At 45.1% G+C, this 15000-nt stretch overlaps 1 long non-coding RNA gene across 1 annotated transcript in view; it reads right to left on the minus strand.

Annotated features, from left to right (window-relative positions):
* Positions 1 to 12322: 12322 nt before the first annotated feature.
* Positions 12323 to 15000, minus strand: part of LOC143274852 (uncharacterized) — a 7893-nt gene continuing 5215 nt past the window's right edge. The window contains exon 3 of the long non-coding RNA XR_013053317.1: positions 12323 to 13246. This is a non-coding gene — a long non-coding RNA (uncharacterized LOC143274852). The remainder of the gene's footprint in view (positions 13247 to 15000) is intronic.

A 15000-nucleotide genomic window follows, 5' to 3' on the forward strand; every position in this document is an offset into this window, starting at 1 on the left:
CCAGTCACCTTCTATCGTTATGTTGTAAATGACAGTCACTAAATCAGGGCTAAATACAAGATTCCATCCAGTCACCTTCTACCAATATGTTGTAAATGACAGTCACTAAATCAGGGCTAAATACAAGATTCCAGTCACCTTCTACCAATATGTTGTAAATGACAGTCACTAAATCAGGGCTAAATACAAGATTCCAGTCACCTTCTGTCATTGTGTTGTAAATGACAGTCACTAAATCAGGGCTAAATACAAGATTCCAGTCACCTTCTATCATGATGTTGTAAATGACAGTCACTAAATCAGGGTTAAATACAAGATTCCACTCACCTTCTATCATGATGTTGTAAATGACAGTCACTAAATCAGGGTTAAATACAAGATTACAGCCACCTTCTATCGTAATGTTGTAAATGACAGTCACTAAATCAGGGTTAAATACAAGATTCCAGTCACCTTCTATCATGATGTCGTAAATGACAGTCACTAAATCAGGGTTAAATACAAGATTCCAGTCACCTTGTCATTGTGTTGTAAATGACAGTCACTAAATCAGGGTTAAATACAAGATTCCAGTCACCTTCTACCAATATATTGTAAATGACAGTCACTAAATCAGGGTTAACTCTCTCCATACGAACGGCAAAAGAGTCGACGTTAACAGCGTTTCACCCCAGTTACCATCATCAAAATATTGCAAGCGGAAGGCTCTTGTACTGAAGAGGTGAATGTTGACAAAGAATACCACAATTCTGACGACGGAAGCTAAAGGTTGGGTCATTCAGACACCCACTGGACATCCGAAGGGTCTGTGTAAAGGAGAAGAGAGGACTGGCCGTACTGAGTGAGTTAAATACAAGATTCCAGTCACCTTCTATCATTATGTTGTAAATGACAGTCATTAAATCAGGGTTAATACAAGATTCCACTCACCTTCTATCATGATGTTGTAAACGACTGTCATTAAATCAGGGTTAAATACAAATTTCCAGTCACAGTCTATGATCATAATGTTGTGTAAGACAGTCACTTTGACTGTTTTCTTTAGTTTGTTCGTTTTCGTTTTGTCATTGAAATAAACAGGTTCACACACGCGTACGCTACACACACACACACACACACACACACACACACACACAGAGTTGTGGGTCGGATTGCATGAGGCGCTCTTGGCAGTGCTAAGTTTGCTTAAAGTCAAGAATGTTCCGAAGTATGGAACTGACCGTGGAACTGGGACCATCCTTTATATAACGATACGCAAACATAGTACTAGTAGTGCTGCTAACTTCGCTCATGTAACTCACGTGGAGCTTGGAACATCCTTGATAACGATACGCAAACATAGTATCACTGCTAACTTCGCTCATGCAACTCACGTGGAGCTTGGAACATCCTTGATAATGATACACAAACATAGTATCACTGCTAACTTCACTCATACAACTCACGTGGAGCTTGGAACATCCTTGATAACGATACACAAACATAGTATCACTGCTAACTTCGCTCTTGCAACTCAAGTGGAGCTGGGAATATCCTTGATAACGATACGCACAGATAGTACTAATAGCGCTGCTAACTTCAGTTATACAACTCACGTGGAGCTTGGAACATCCTTGATAACGATACACAAACATAGTATCACTGCTAACTTCACTCATACAACTCACGTGGAGCTGGGAATATCCTTGATAACGATACGCAAAGATAGTACTAGTAGCGCTGCTAACTTCACTCATACAACTCACGTGGAGCTTGGAAATATCCTTCATAACGATACGCAAAGATAGTACTAGTAGCGCTGCTAACTTCAGTCATACAACTCACGTGGAGCTGGAAATATCTTTGATAACGATACGCAAAGATAGTACTAGTAGCGCTGCTAACTTCAGTCATACAACTCACGTGGAGCTTGGAACATCCTTGATAACGATACACAAACATAGTATCACTGCTAACTTCGTTCATGCAACTCACGTGGAGCTGAGAATATCTTTGATAACGATACGCAAACATAGTACTAGTATCACTGCTAACTTCCCTCATGCAACTCAATCCCAGAATATACAAAAAACAATGATATGTTCATTAGCAGCACTCACTAAGACCAGTTCCATTCCGCACAGAACACTTCTGGTACCAGCTCAGACCCCCACCACTAACATCACCATCCCCCCCATACCTCCCACACTACCCCCCCCCCCCCCCCGACCCCCCCAGCCCCTGCTCTCCCAGTTCCCCCACCTCATCCCCACCTCCACGCCCCTCAAGCTTAGTCACCGGCGAAAATTAATTATTTTTCATTGCATCGTATATCAATGAGGGCAATTCAGTTCATACAAGAACTGCCGATTCGTGAACTTGAGCATGATGGGTGTTTTTGTTGTTGTTGTTGTTGTTTCAGTTTTGCTTTTTTTGTTTTTGTTTTTGTTTTGTTTATGAAACAGTGCATGTATGTGTGTATGTGTGTGTGTGTGTGTGTGTGTGTGTGTGTGTGTGTGTGTGTGTGTGTGTATGTGTGTGTGTGTGTGTGTGTGTGTGTGTGTATGTGTGTGTGTGTCTGTCTGTCTGTCTGTCTGTGCGCGCGTGCTGGAATCATTACATTATAGGAACAGCGTTTCTTGTGTACACACTCATGCTAATGGCACTTCGAAAGTAAGCAGTCTCACGTGAAATTTCCTTCTTCTTGTTTTATTGGGTTTGTTTTTTTTTTCCCCATCCGTTTTTCGCCATCAGTTCTGACCTACGAATTCGTTCCATGCTGATGGGCACAGAGTATTACCAGAACAATTACGGGGGGAGGGAGTGCGTGTGTATGTGTGTGTGTGTGTGTGGGGGGGTCGACCTTGACTGCAACAATAATGATCAGACTGAGTGTTTGTCAATCAACAGTGTTCCTGACTACAGGACCTCGTGTGTCATACGATTGGAGAGAGGATGAAGTAGAGAGAGAGAGTGGAGGGGGGAGGAGGTAAGAGAGAAAGTGGGGTTGGGGGGGGGGGGGAGAGAAAGAGGGGAGAGAGCGAGATGGGGCAGAGAGAGGGGATCGAGAGAGAGAGAGGGGGGGGAGAGGAGAGGGGGTAGAAAGAGAGAGAGAGAGAGAGAGAGAGAGATGGAGGAAGAGAGAGATCGGGGAGAGAGATGGGTCACATAGAGATCAGGGAGAGAGAGAAAGAGAGATGGGGGAGAGAGAGATGGGAGAGAGAGAGATGGGGAGAGAGAGATATGGGAGAGAGAGAAAGAGAGATGGAGGAAGAGAGAGATGGGGAAGAGAGAGAGATGAGGGAGAGAGAGATGGGAGAGAGAGAGATATGGGAGAGAGAGAGAAAGAGAGATGGGAGAGAGAGAGAGAGAGAGAGAGAGATGGGGAGAGAGAGATATGGGAGAGAGAAAGAGAGATGGGGGAGAGAGAGATGGGGCAGAGAGAGATGGGGAAGAGAGAGAGGGTAGATGGAGAGAGCGAGGGAGAGAAATAAGGGGGAGAGAAAGCGGAGAGATAACGAGAGAGAGAGAGAGAGAGAGAGAGTTGGAGCGGGGAAAGAGAAAAGGGGGAGATAAAGAGGGGGGAGAGGGAGAAGAGGGGAGAGAGAGCGAACGAGAGAGAGAGGGGGGGAGGGGAGAGAGGGAATTGAAAGAGAGAGTGGAGGGAGAAAGAGAGGGAAAGTATATAGAGGGGGGGAGAGAGAAGGGGGGGTGGAGAGGGGGAAAGAGAGGGCGGGTGAGAGAGAGACAGAGAGAGAGAGGGGGGAGAAGAGAGAGGGGAGAGAGAGTGTTTGTGTGTGGAGAGGGAGTGAGAGGCGAGAGAGAGAGAGAGGGAGGGAGGTGCAGAAAGTGGAGAGAGAGAGAGCAAGAGAGTGGGGAGGGAGAGAGGAGAAAGAGAGAGAGACGTGAGATGTGTGTGTGTGTGTGTGTGTGCGTGTGTATGGAGAGGGGGGAGAGAGGGGGAGAGAGAGGGGAGAGAGAGAGAGAAAGACTGTGTGTGGGAAGAGAGAGGGAGAGAGGTGTGTGTGTGTGTGTGAAGAGAGACAGGGGGCGGGAGCGGGGGGGGGGGAGTGAGAGGGGAGGATACGGGTGGTGGGGGGCAGCTGAGGAGACGTGTAGAGAGAATAGAGGGAATGAGGAAGAGAGTAAGGGAGACAGAGACAGAGACAGACAGACTGAAAGACAGACAGACAGTTGATGATGATGATGATGATGATGATGATGATAATGATATAGCGCCTATCCTCGGTCGAGACAAACAAACAGATGATGATAATGATGATGATATGAATACTTAACACAGCACAAGCCTATCGCCTACTCTCTGTCAGAGACCAAGCTCTGAGTGCTTTACAAACACATATTCATTTGCACAACAGGCTGCCAACCTGGGTAGAGCTGACTGACAGCTGACATTGGGCGTTCATCACTCGTTTTCTGTGTCATTCAATCAGGTTTCAGTCACACACACACACACACACACACACACACACACACACACACACACACACACACACACACACACACTGCGCGCGCTCACTCAAACACACATGTAGCATTTTACGTGCATGACCGTTTTGTTTTATTTACCCCGCCATGCAGGCAGCTAGACAGACAGACAGAAAGACTGACAGAAGAAGAAGTAAGAAGAAGGAGAAACCAGTCAGGATTATAGTTCCTGTTCCAAAGCAAACTAATTGCGCCTTTGACCTCATTTGTGTTTGAAAGGCATGCTGCAGTGACGACCTGAACGAACAGTCTGAGACTGACGCCTCCGGTGACTCTTTTATCTACAGCTGAAATCATAATGATAGTGATAAGAAACTCTAGGGAGAGCTGGACAGTCTTCAGAGAAGAAGCCCCCCTCAGTCAAGTGTTTCGGCCCTGAACTCCTTACACTCTAAGGAGGCCGGGCCGCACCCAGGTCATGACTCCTGGATGCCCTTGCATTGCCGCCTTTTTTTTTCTGGTCCTCAGCAGGTTCGAAACCGCGCCTCCAGGGTGGTCGCCACTTCAGAACTGAGTCACCTTTTCTGGCAAACGTTTTAACCACTGAGCCATCGTACGCCTAGTTTGAGTAGGGAAAGTTTTAATCCTTGTGAAGTTTATTTTCATTCCTCCTCAACCAGATCCAGCTGGAACTCTTTTCTGCTGCCTCTGCCATTGCCTTGAGAGTCCATGTCCTCTCTCTGCCAGAAATCGACAGCTGTTTCATGAGGCTGTAGGCAGATGCGCCCACAAACCCTCTTGCACCAATCTCTATGGCGAGGACTTTGGCTTGGAAGCCAGACTCTCCCAGGCTGCTGGCTAGACTGATATATATATATATATACTGCTACATGGTGGTAACTAGTTTCTGAACTGTAAGCGTGTATCTTCGATGAAATCGTGTTATGCTTGCCCCCACGACATGCCAAATGTTGTGTCTTGATTGATATGTGCCAATGGTTCATTTACCAAAATTATTACAGGGAAACAGTGCAGTGACACGTAGCGCAAACGTGCTGTGGAGGCACACACCGGAAGCCGCGAGCAAGTGAAAGCTTGTCGTCGTAGCCAGCTGAGCGCTCGGCTACAAAATATGAAGTTACTGTTTCGCGCTGTACTGACACGAGGAGCAAAATGGCTGATTGAACACTTCTGCTGGCTTCAGATAGCACAGGGGCTCAAAGAGGGCATGCACAATCCTCCTATTTTTAGAGCAGTGCTGAAATCCTCTAGGAGGGTGTTGAAGTGCTCTGCACAGCGGGCAAGGATGTCTTTCTTGTCTGTCAGGAGGGTGGTCTGGTCCAAGGCTCGGACAGGGGTTGATCCTGTGACATGGAAGGTCTTCATGTCGTGAGCATCAGCAGCGGACTGAAGCTCTTCGGACTTTCTCTCCCACCAGGCTTCATCTCACGCAGCCTCTTCTGTCCGAGTTGCTTGGTTTGCAAGAACTGGTTCTCCTTCCTCTGGCAGTCTTTATCGGAAATGTGATCCTGATGCCGTATATGCAGTGTGTTCAGGAGCTTGGAGATTCCAGAGTCGTTCTCGTCAAACCAGTCTTTGTGGCTCCTCTGTACAAAGCCGAGGTGCTCCATACCTTTTCTACATCAGTCGATGCAGGAATTTCTTGGAGAGCTACTTGGATTTGCTGCTGCAGCATGTCCTTGGTGATAGGGAGACGGTGGATGTTCAGCTTCCTAGGGGGTTTCTTCCTGGCTGGTTGAAGCTTGCGTGCAAGTCTGATGTTTAGCTTGCTGCGTACCAGGCGATGGTCCGACTAACAGACTGCTCCTCTCATGCAGCGTGTAATGGAAACATCACCTCTGTCCCTCTGCCGGACAATTACATAGTCCAGCATGTGTCATTGCTTGGAGCGGGGGTGCATCCATGTGTTCTTGTATTTGTCCGCTTGTTGGAAGAGGGTGTTGGTGATGGTCAGTCCATGCTACGCGCAGAGCGAGAGCAAAAGCAGTCCGTTGGAGTTGCACTTGCCAGTGCCGTGCTGTCCTATGATTTTTGGCCAAGAGGGGAAGTCCACGCCGACGCGGCCATTGAAATCCCCAAGAATGATCAGCCTGTCCTTTCTGTCTACCGCTGAAACGGTGCGGCTGAGCTCCTCGTAGAAAGCTTCTTTGATGTCATCAGGGTTGGTCATCGTCGGGGCATAGCAGCTGATGACTGTGGCGAAGCGATCATTGGACAGCTTCAAACGCAGGGTCATCAGCCTGTCATTTATCCCACGTGGAAGGCTGTCAAGCTGTCGTGCAAGTTTGGTTCGTATGGCAAAGCCCACGCCTGAGGTTCTTGGGGTGCCATCTGGCTTCCCAGTGCAGTAGAAGGTGTAGCCCCCTCCAACTTCCTCCAGCTGGGTTTCACCTGCAAACCTGGTTTCGCTCAGGGCTGCTATGTCCACCCTGGTAGCGATCAGGCAGGCACGCACGCACACAGTCAGACACACATTATCAGTAACAGAAATCACACGCACGCAAAACGCACACATTCATACACATAGAGATACACACCGTCTCACAGACATAGACACAGAGACAGACACATGGACACATGCAACACACACACACACACACACACACACACACACACACACACACAGCGCGCACACCTTTGATAAAGTATGATTATATATGTATCAAAAATATATTTATTAAAAATCATTTCAAGACCTGTATCCGATTGAGGAGCATCACAGTAAATATAAATCAATCTTGAGACAAACAGGCAGACCGACAGACAGACAGGCACGCAGGCACGCACGCACGCAGACAGACATATGCGCTGGGATTAACTTGGATCAAAACAGTCATCTCAGTCACATAATATGAATCACCAATACTCAGACTGTCTATTACTTGAGAGCAAAGGAGCATAGGCTAGAAAATAATAAAATAGAAAAAAAAAAAAATCGACACACATAATTATCCAATAAAAAAAAAAAAACATACGGCACACACGGAACAGCCAAATTAATGATTACCTACATTCTTGTAAATCCACATTTTGCGCGTGGAATCAACTACATTCCATTAAAACGACATATGAAATGAATCAACTCTGACTGCTGCTGTCGAGTAAAATTATACTCATCAGCAAACTGAAGGATTGTCATCCCACATAAAGCAAGACAACATTGAGCCTTCAGGTCAGGATGTGACAACATTGAGCCTTCAGGTCAGGATGTGACAACATTGAGCTTTCAGGTCAGGATGTGACAACATGGAGCTTTTATGTCAGGATGTGACAACATGGAGATTTTACGTCAGGATGTGACAACATGGAGCTTTCAGGTCAGGATGTGACAACATTGAGCTTTTAGGTCAGGATGTGACAACATGGAGCTTTTATGTCAGGATGTGACAACATTGAGCTTTCAGGTCAGGATGTGACAACATGGAGCTTTTAGGTCAGGATGTGACAACATTGAGCTTTCAGGTCAGGATGTGACAAAATTGAGCTTTCAGGCCAGGATGTGACAACATGGAGCTTTTAGGTCAGGATGTGACAACATTGACCTTTCAGGTCAGGATGTGACAACATGGAGCTTTTAGGTCAGGATGTGACAACATGGAGCTTTTAGGTCAGGATGTGACAACATTGAGCTTTCAGGTCAGGATGTGACAACATGGAGCTTTTAGGTCAGGATGTGACAACATGGAGCTTTTAGGTCAGGATGTGACAACATGGAGCTTTCAGGTCAGGATGAGACATGGAGCTTTTAGGTCAGGATGTGACAACATGGAGCTTTCAGGTCAGGATGTGACAACATGGAGCTTTTAGGTCAGGATGTGACAACATGGAGTTTTTACGTCAGGATGTGACAACATGGAGTTTTTATGTCATGATGTGACAACATTGAGCTTTCAGGTCAGGATGTGACAACATGGAGCTTTCAGGTCAGGATGTGACAACATGGAGCTTTTACGTCAGGATGTGACAACATTGACCTTTCAGGTCAGGATGTGACAACATGGAGCTTTTAGGTCAGGATGTGACAACATGGAGCTTTTACGTCAGGATGTGACAACATGGAGCTTTTAGGTCAGGATGTGACAACATTGAGCTTTCAGGTCAGGATGTGACAACATGGAGCTTTTAGGTCAGGATGTGACAACATTGACCTTTCAGGTCAGGATGTGACAACATGGAGCTTTTAGGTCAGGATGTGACAACATTGAGCTTTCAGGTCAGGATGTGACAACATTGAGCTTTTAGGTCAGGATGTGACAACATTGAGCTTTCAGGTCAGGATGTGACAACATGGAGCTTTTAGGTCAGGATGTGACAACATGGAGCTTGCATGTCAGGATGTGACAACATTGAGTTTTCAGGTCAGGATGTGACAACATTGAGCTTTCAGGCCAGGATGTGACAACATGGAGCTTTTAGGTCAGGATGTGACAACATGGAGCTTTTAGGTCAGGATGTGACAACATGGAGTTTTTACGTCAGGATGTGACAACATGGAGTTTTTATGTCATGATGTGACAACATTGAGCTTTCAGGTCAGGATGTGACAACATTGAGCTTTCAGGTCAGGATGTGACAACATGGAGCTTTTACGTCAGGATGTGACAACATTGACCTTTCAGGTCAGGATGTGACAACATTGAGTTTTTATGTCAGGATGTGACAACATGGAGTTTTCAGGTCAGGATGTGACAACATTGACCTTTCAGGTCAGGATGTGACAACATTGAGCTTTTATGTCAAGATGTGACAACATTGAGCTTTTAGGTCAGGATGTGACAACATGGAGCTTGCATGTCAGGATGTGACAACATGGAGCTTTCAGGTCAGGATGAGACATGGAGCTTTTAGGTCAGGATGTGACAACATGGAGCTTTCAGGTCAGGATGTGACAACATTGAGTTTTTATGTCAGGATGTGACAACATGGAGCTTTCAGGTCAGGATGTGACAACATTGAGCTTTTACGTCAGGATGTGACAACATTGACCTTTCAGGTCAGGATGTGACAACATTGAGTTTTTATGTCAGGATGTGACAACATGGAGTTTTCAGGTCAGGATGTGACAACATTGACCTTTCAGGTCAGGATGTGACAACATTGAGCTTTTATGTCAAGATGTGACAACATTGAGCTTTTAGGTCAGGATGTGACAACATGGAGCTTGCATGTCAGGATGTGACAACATGGAGCTTTCAGGTCAGGATGAGACATGGAGCTTTTAGGTCAGGATGTGACAACATGGAGCTTTCAGGTCAGGATGTGACAACATTGAGTTTTTATGTCAGGATGTGACAACATGGAGTTTTCAGGTCAGGATGTGACAACATTGACCTTTCAGGTCAGGATGTGACAACATTGAGCTTTTATGTCAAGATGTGACAACATTGAGCTTTTAGGTCAGGATGTGACAACATGGAGCTTTTAGGTCAGGATGTGACAACATTGAGCTTTTATGTCAGGATGTGACAACATTGACCTTTCAGGTCAGGATGTGACAACATTGAGCTTTTATGTCAGGATGTGACAACATTGAGCTTTCAGGTCAGGATGTGACAACATGGAGCTTTCAGGTCAGGATGAGACATGGAGCTTTTAGGTCAGGATGTGACAACATGGAGCTTTCAGGTCAGGATGTGACAACATTGAGTTTTTATGTCAGGATGTGACAACATGGAGTTTTCAGGTCAGGATGTGACAACATTGACCTTTCAGGTCAGGATGTGACAACATTGAGCTTTTATGTCAAGATGTGACAACATTGAGTTTTCAGGTCAGGATGTGACAACATTGAGCTTTCAGGCCAGGATGTGACAACATGGAGCTTTTAGGTCAGGATGTGACAACATGGAGCTTTTAGGTCAGGATGTGACAACATGGAGTTTTTACGTCAGGATGTGACAACATGGAGTTTTTATGTCATGATGTGACAACATTGAGCTTTCAGGTCAGGATGTGACAACATGGAGCTTTCAGGTCAGGATGTGACAACATGGAGCTTTTACGTCAGGATGTGACAACATTGACCTTTCAGGTCAGGATGTGACAACATTGAGTTTTTATGTCAGGATGTGACAACATGGAGTTTTCAGGTCAGGATGTGACAACATTGACCTTTCAGGTCAGGATGTGACAACATTGAGCTTTTATGTCAAGATGTGACAACATTGAGCTTTTAGGTCAGGATGTGACAACATGGAGCTTGCATGTCAGGATGTGACAACATGGAGCTTTCAGGTCAGGATGAGACATGGAGCTTTTAGGTCAGGATGTGACAACATGGAGCTTTCAGGTCAGGATGTGACAACATTGAGTTTTTATGTCAGGATGTGACAACATGGAGTTTTCAGGTCAGGATGTGACAACATTGACCTTTCAGGTCAGGATGTGACAACATTGAGCTTTTATGTCAAGATGTGACAACATTGAGCTTTTAGGTCAGGATGTGACAACATGGAGCTTTTAGGTCAGGATGTGACAACATTGAGCTTTTATGTCAGGATGTGACAACATTGACCTTTCAGGTCAGGATGTGACAACATTGAGCTTTTATGTCAGGATGTGACAACATTGAGCTTTCAGGTCAGGATGTGACAACATGGAGCTTTCAGGTCAGGATGAGACATGGAGCTTTTTGGTCAGGATGTGACAACATGGAGCTTTCAGGTCAGGATGTGACAACATTGAGTTTTTATGTCAGGATGTGACAACATGGAGTTTTCAGGTCAGGATGTGACAACATTGACCTTTCAGGTCAGGATGTGACAACATTGAGCTTTTATGTCAAGATGTGACAACATTGAGTTTTCAGGTCAGGATGTGACAACATTGAGCTTTCAGGCCAGGATGTGACAACATGGAGCTTTTAGGTCAGGATGTGACAACATGGAGCTTTTAGGTCAGGATGTGACAACATGGAGTTTTTACGTCATGATGTGACAACATGGAGTTTTTATGTCATGATGTGACAACATTGAGCTTTCAGGTCAGGATGTGACAACATGGAGCTTTCAGGTCAGGATGTGACAACATGGAGCTTTTACGTCAGGATGTGACAACATTGACCTTTCAGGTCAGGATGTCACAACATGGAGCTTTTAGGTCAGGATGTGACAACATGGAGCTTTTAGGTCAGGATGTGACAACATTGAGCTTTTATGTCAGGATGTGACAACATTGAGTTTTTATGTCAGGATGTGACAACATTGAGCTTTCAGGTCAGGATGTGACAACATGGAGCTTTCAGGTCAGGATGAGACATGGAGCTTTTAGGTCAGGATGTGACAACATGGAGCTTTCAGGTCAGGATGTGACAACATTGAGTTTTTATGTCAGGATGTGACAACATGGAGTTTTCAGGTCAGGATGTGACAACATTGACCTTTCAGGTCAGGATGTGACAACATTGAGCTTTTATGTCAAGATGTGACAACATTGAGCTTTTAGGTCAGGATGTGACAACATGGAGCTTTTAGGTCAGGATGTGACAACATTGAGCTTTTATGTCAGGATGAGACAACAAGGAGCTTTTATGTCAGGATGTGACAACATGGAGCTTTTAGGTCAGGATGTGACAACATGGAGCTTTTAGGTCAGGATGTGACAACACTGATCTTTTAGGTCAGGATGAGACAACAAGGAGCTTGTTTGTCAGGATGTGACAACATGGAGCTTTTAGGTCAGGGTGTGACAACATGGAGCTTTTACGTCAGGATGTGACAACATGGAGCTTTTAGGTCAGGATGTGACAACATGGAGCTTTTACGTCAGGATGTGACAACATGGAGCTCTCAGGTCAGGATGTGACAAAATGGAGCTTTTACGTCAGGATGTGACAACATGGAGCTTTTAGGTCAGGATGTGACAACATGGAGCTTTTAGGTCAGGATGTGACAACATGGAGGTTTTAGTTCTGAATGTGACAACATGGAGCTTTTACGTCAGGATGTGACAACATGGAGCTTTTATGTCAGGATGTGACAACATGGAGCTTTTAGGTCAGGATGTGAAAAGATGGAGCTTTTACGTCAGGATGTGACAACATTGAGATTTTACGTCAGGATGTGACAACATGGAGCTTTTAGGTCTGAATGTGACAACATGGAGCTTTTAGGTCTGAATGTGACAACATGGAGCTTTTATGTCAGGATGTGACAACATGGAGCTTTTATGTCACGATGTGACAAAATTGAGCTTTCAGGTCAAGATGTGACAACATGGAGCTTTCAGGTCAAGATGTGACAACATGGAGCTTTTATGTCAGGATGTGACAACATGGAGCTTTTATGTCACGATGTGACAAAATTGAGCTTTTAGGTCAGGATGTGACAACATGGAGCTTTCAGGTCAAGATGTGACAACATGGAGCTTTCAGGTCAAGATGTGACAACATGGAGCTTTTAGGTCTGAATGTCTAAATACTACGTTTCTGCACATGCATAAAATTAATCATCACGCTGATGGCATTCCATCAAGGGTTCGGTAGTCGAAAGGTTATTAAAACAATATTAAGTGCCTGTAAAAAGAAAAATAAATAAATAAAAAATAAATTAAAAAAAAATAAAAAAAACTAAACTAAACTGTCGTCACTGTGACGTGGACTCCTCAACAACAGACAGCTCCTGCGAGGCATGGAACCGTGAGGAGGAGGAGGAGGAAGGAATGGGAATGGCAGAGGAGGAAGAGGAGGAGGGGAGGGTGGGGGCGGGGCGGGCACCGGGCTGGGGGCGTGGCCTGTAGACCAGTACGGCAAGAGCCAGCATCACTGCCAGCAGTGTCACGAACACGCCCAAGGTCAGTCCTGCAACAATTGATAGGGTACCTGGCATAAGTCTCTCTGCTGATCAGTGAGCACCTTAACTGCTTTGTGCGTGTTGGTCTGTCTGTGTGTCTGTGTGTCTGTCTGTCTCTGTGTGTCTGTGTGTGTGTGTGTGTGTGTGTGTGTCTGTCTGTCTGTTTGTATGTCTGTCAGGGTCAGGCCGGCAACAATTGATAGGGTCCCTGGCATAGTCTCTGGTCACTGAGCGCTTTGGTTTGTGGCACGTTTGTCGATCTGTCTGTCTATCTATCTATCTCTCTCTCTATCTATCTATCTATCTATCTATCTATATATATATATATATATATATCAATCTATCTATCTATCACCCCCTCTATCTATCTATCCCTCGATCTATCCATCTATCCATCTGTCTGTCTGTCTATCTGTCTGTCTGTCTATCTGTCTGTCTATCCGTCTGTCGGTGTGTGTGTGTGTGTGTGTGTGTGTGTGTGTGTCTGTCTGTCTGTCTGTCTGTCTGTCTGTCTGTTTATCTGTCTGTCTGTCTGTCTATCCGTCTGTCGGTGTGTGTGGGTGTGGGTGTGTGTGTGTGTGTGTGTGTGTGTGTGTGTGTGTGTGTGTGTGTCAGGGTCAGGCCTGCAACAGTTAATAGGGCCCACCCAGTCTCTTGTCACTGAGCACATGTGTTTGTTTGGGGGGGGGGGGGGGGAAATTAAAACATCTGATACGAACCAGACTGTACGAACTGAGTAATGCTCCACCTGCATGCTTTTAGTACAGAAACCGTCATTGGTGGCTTCATAATAATAGATGATAATAACTAGTAACCAACACAGTGTCTCTTGTTAGGAAATAGTGTGTGTTTCTTAGATTTTTTTTTTCTTTTCAATACACCTACATGTGATATTATTTCACTCTGTTATGTCATCAAGCTTTGATGTCTTATTACGTTTATGTTTCAGTTTAGCTTTTTATTTGTCTGTTTATTTATCTATTCATTTATCTATTGATTTATTGATCATCATTATCATTATCATCTTCATCTTCTTTCTCGTTCCTGGGCTATAACTCCCACATTCACTCGAATAATACAAGAGTGTGCTTTTACGTGTATGCACGTTTTTACCCCTGGCATATGTAGGCAGTCATACTCCGTTTTCAGGGGAGCGGTGGTTGCATTCCGGGTATGTTCTTACCAAGCGCTGACATTGCCAGAATACGGCCGGATCTTTAACTCACTCAGTACGGCCAGTCCTCTCTTCTTCTCTACACAGACCCCTCGGATGTCCAGTGGGTGTCTCAATGACCCAACCTTTAGCTTCCGTCGTCAGAACTGTGGTATTCTTTGTCAACATTCACCTCTTCAGTATAAGAGCGTTCCGCTTGCAATATTTTGATGATGGTAATTGGGATGAAACGCTGTTAACGTCGTCTCTTTCGCCGTTCGTATGGAGCCGAGAGTTAACGTGTGTATCTATCCTCTGCATGCCAGTGCGTATACACATGAAGTGCGTTATGGCATTAGCAGGTCTGCACATTTTTTTTACCTGGTAGATCGGAAAAAATCTCCCACCTTTTACCCACCAGGCGCCATTTCTGTTTTTACTTTCAAGTTTAACTATCCTATTGGGGGAGTTTAAGGACCTATTGGCGTCTACACCCTTAACCCTTTCGCTGCCAGGAAAATAAGATTTAAGTGAAATCTATTTGCCAGGGTTTTTTCACAAAAAACGGGTATAAATTTTCAAAAAATTCTGTGCTCTTTGTTATTGGAG

The sequence above is a fragment of the Babylonia areolata genome, chromosome 29 (assembly GCF_041734735.1).
Source record: "Babylonia areolata isolate BAREFJ2019XMU chromosome 29, ASM4173473v1, whole genome shotgun sequence".
Lineage (NCBI taxonomy): Eukaryota > Metazoa > Mollusca > Gastropoda > Neogastropoda > Buccinidae > Babylonia > Babylonia areolata.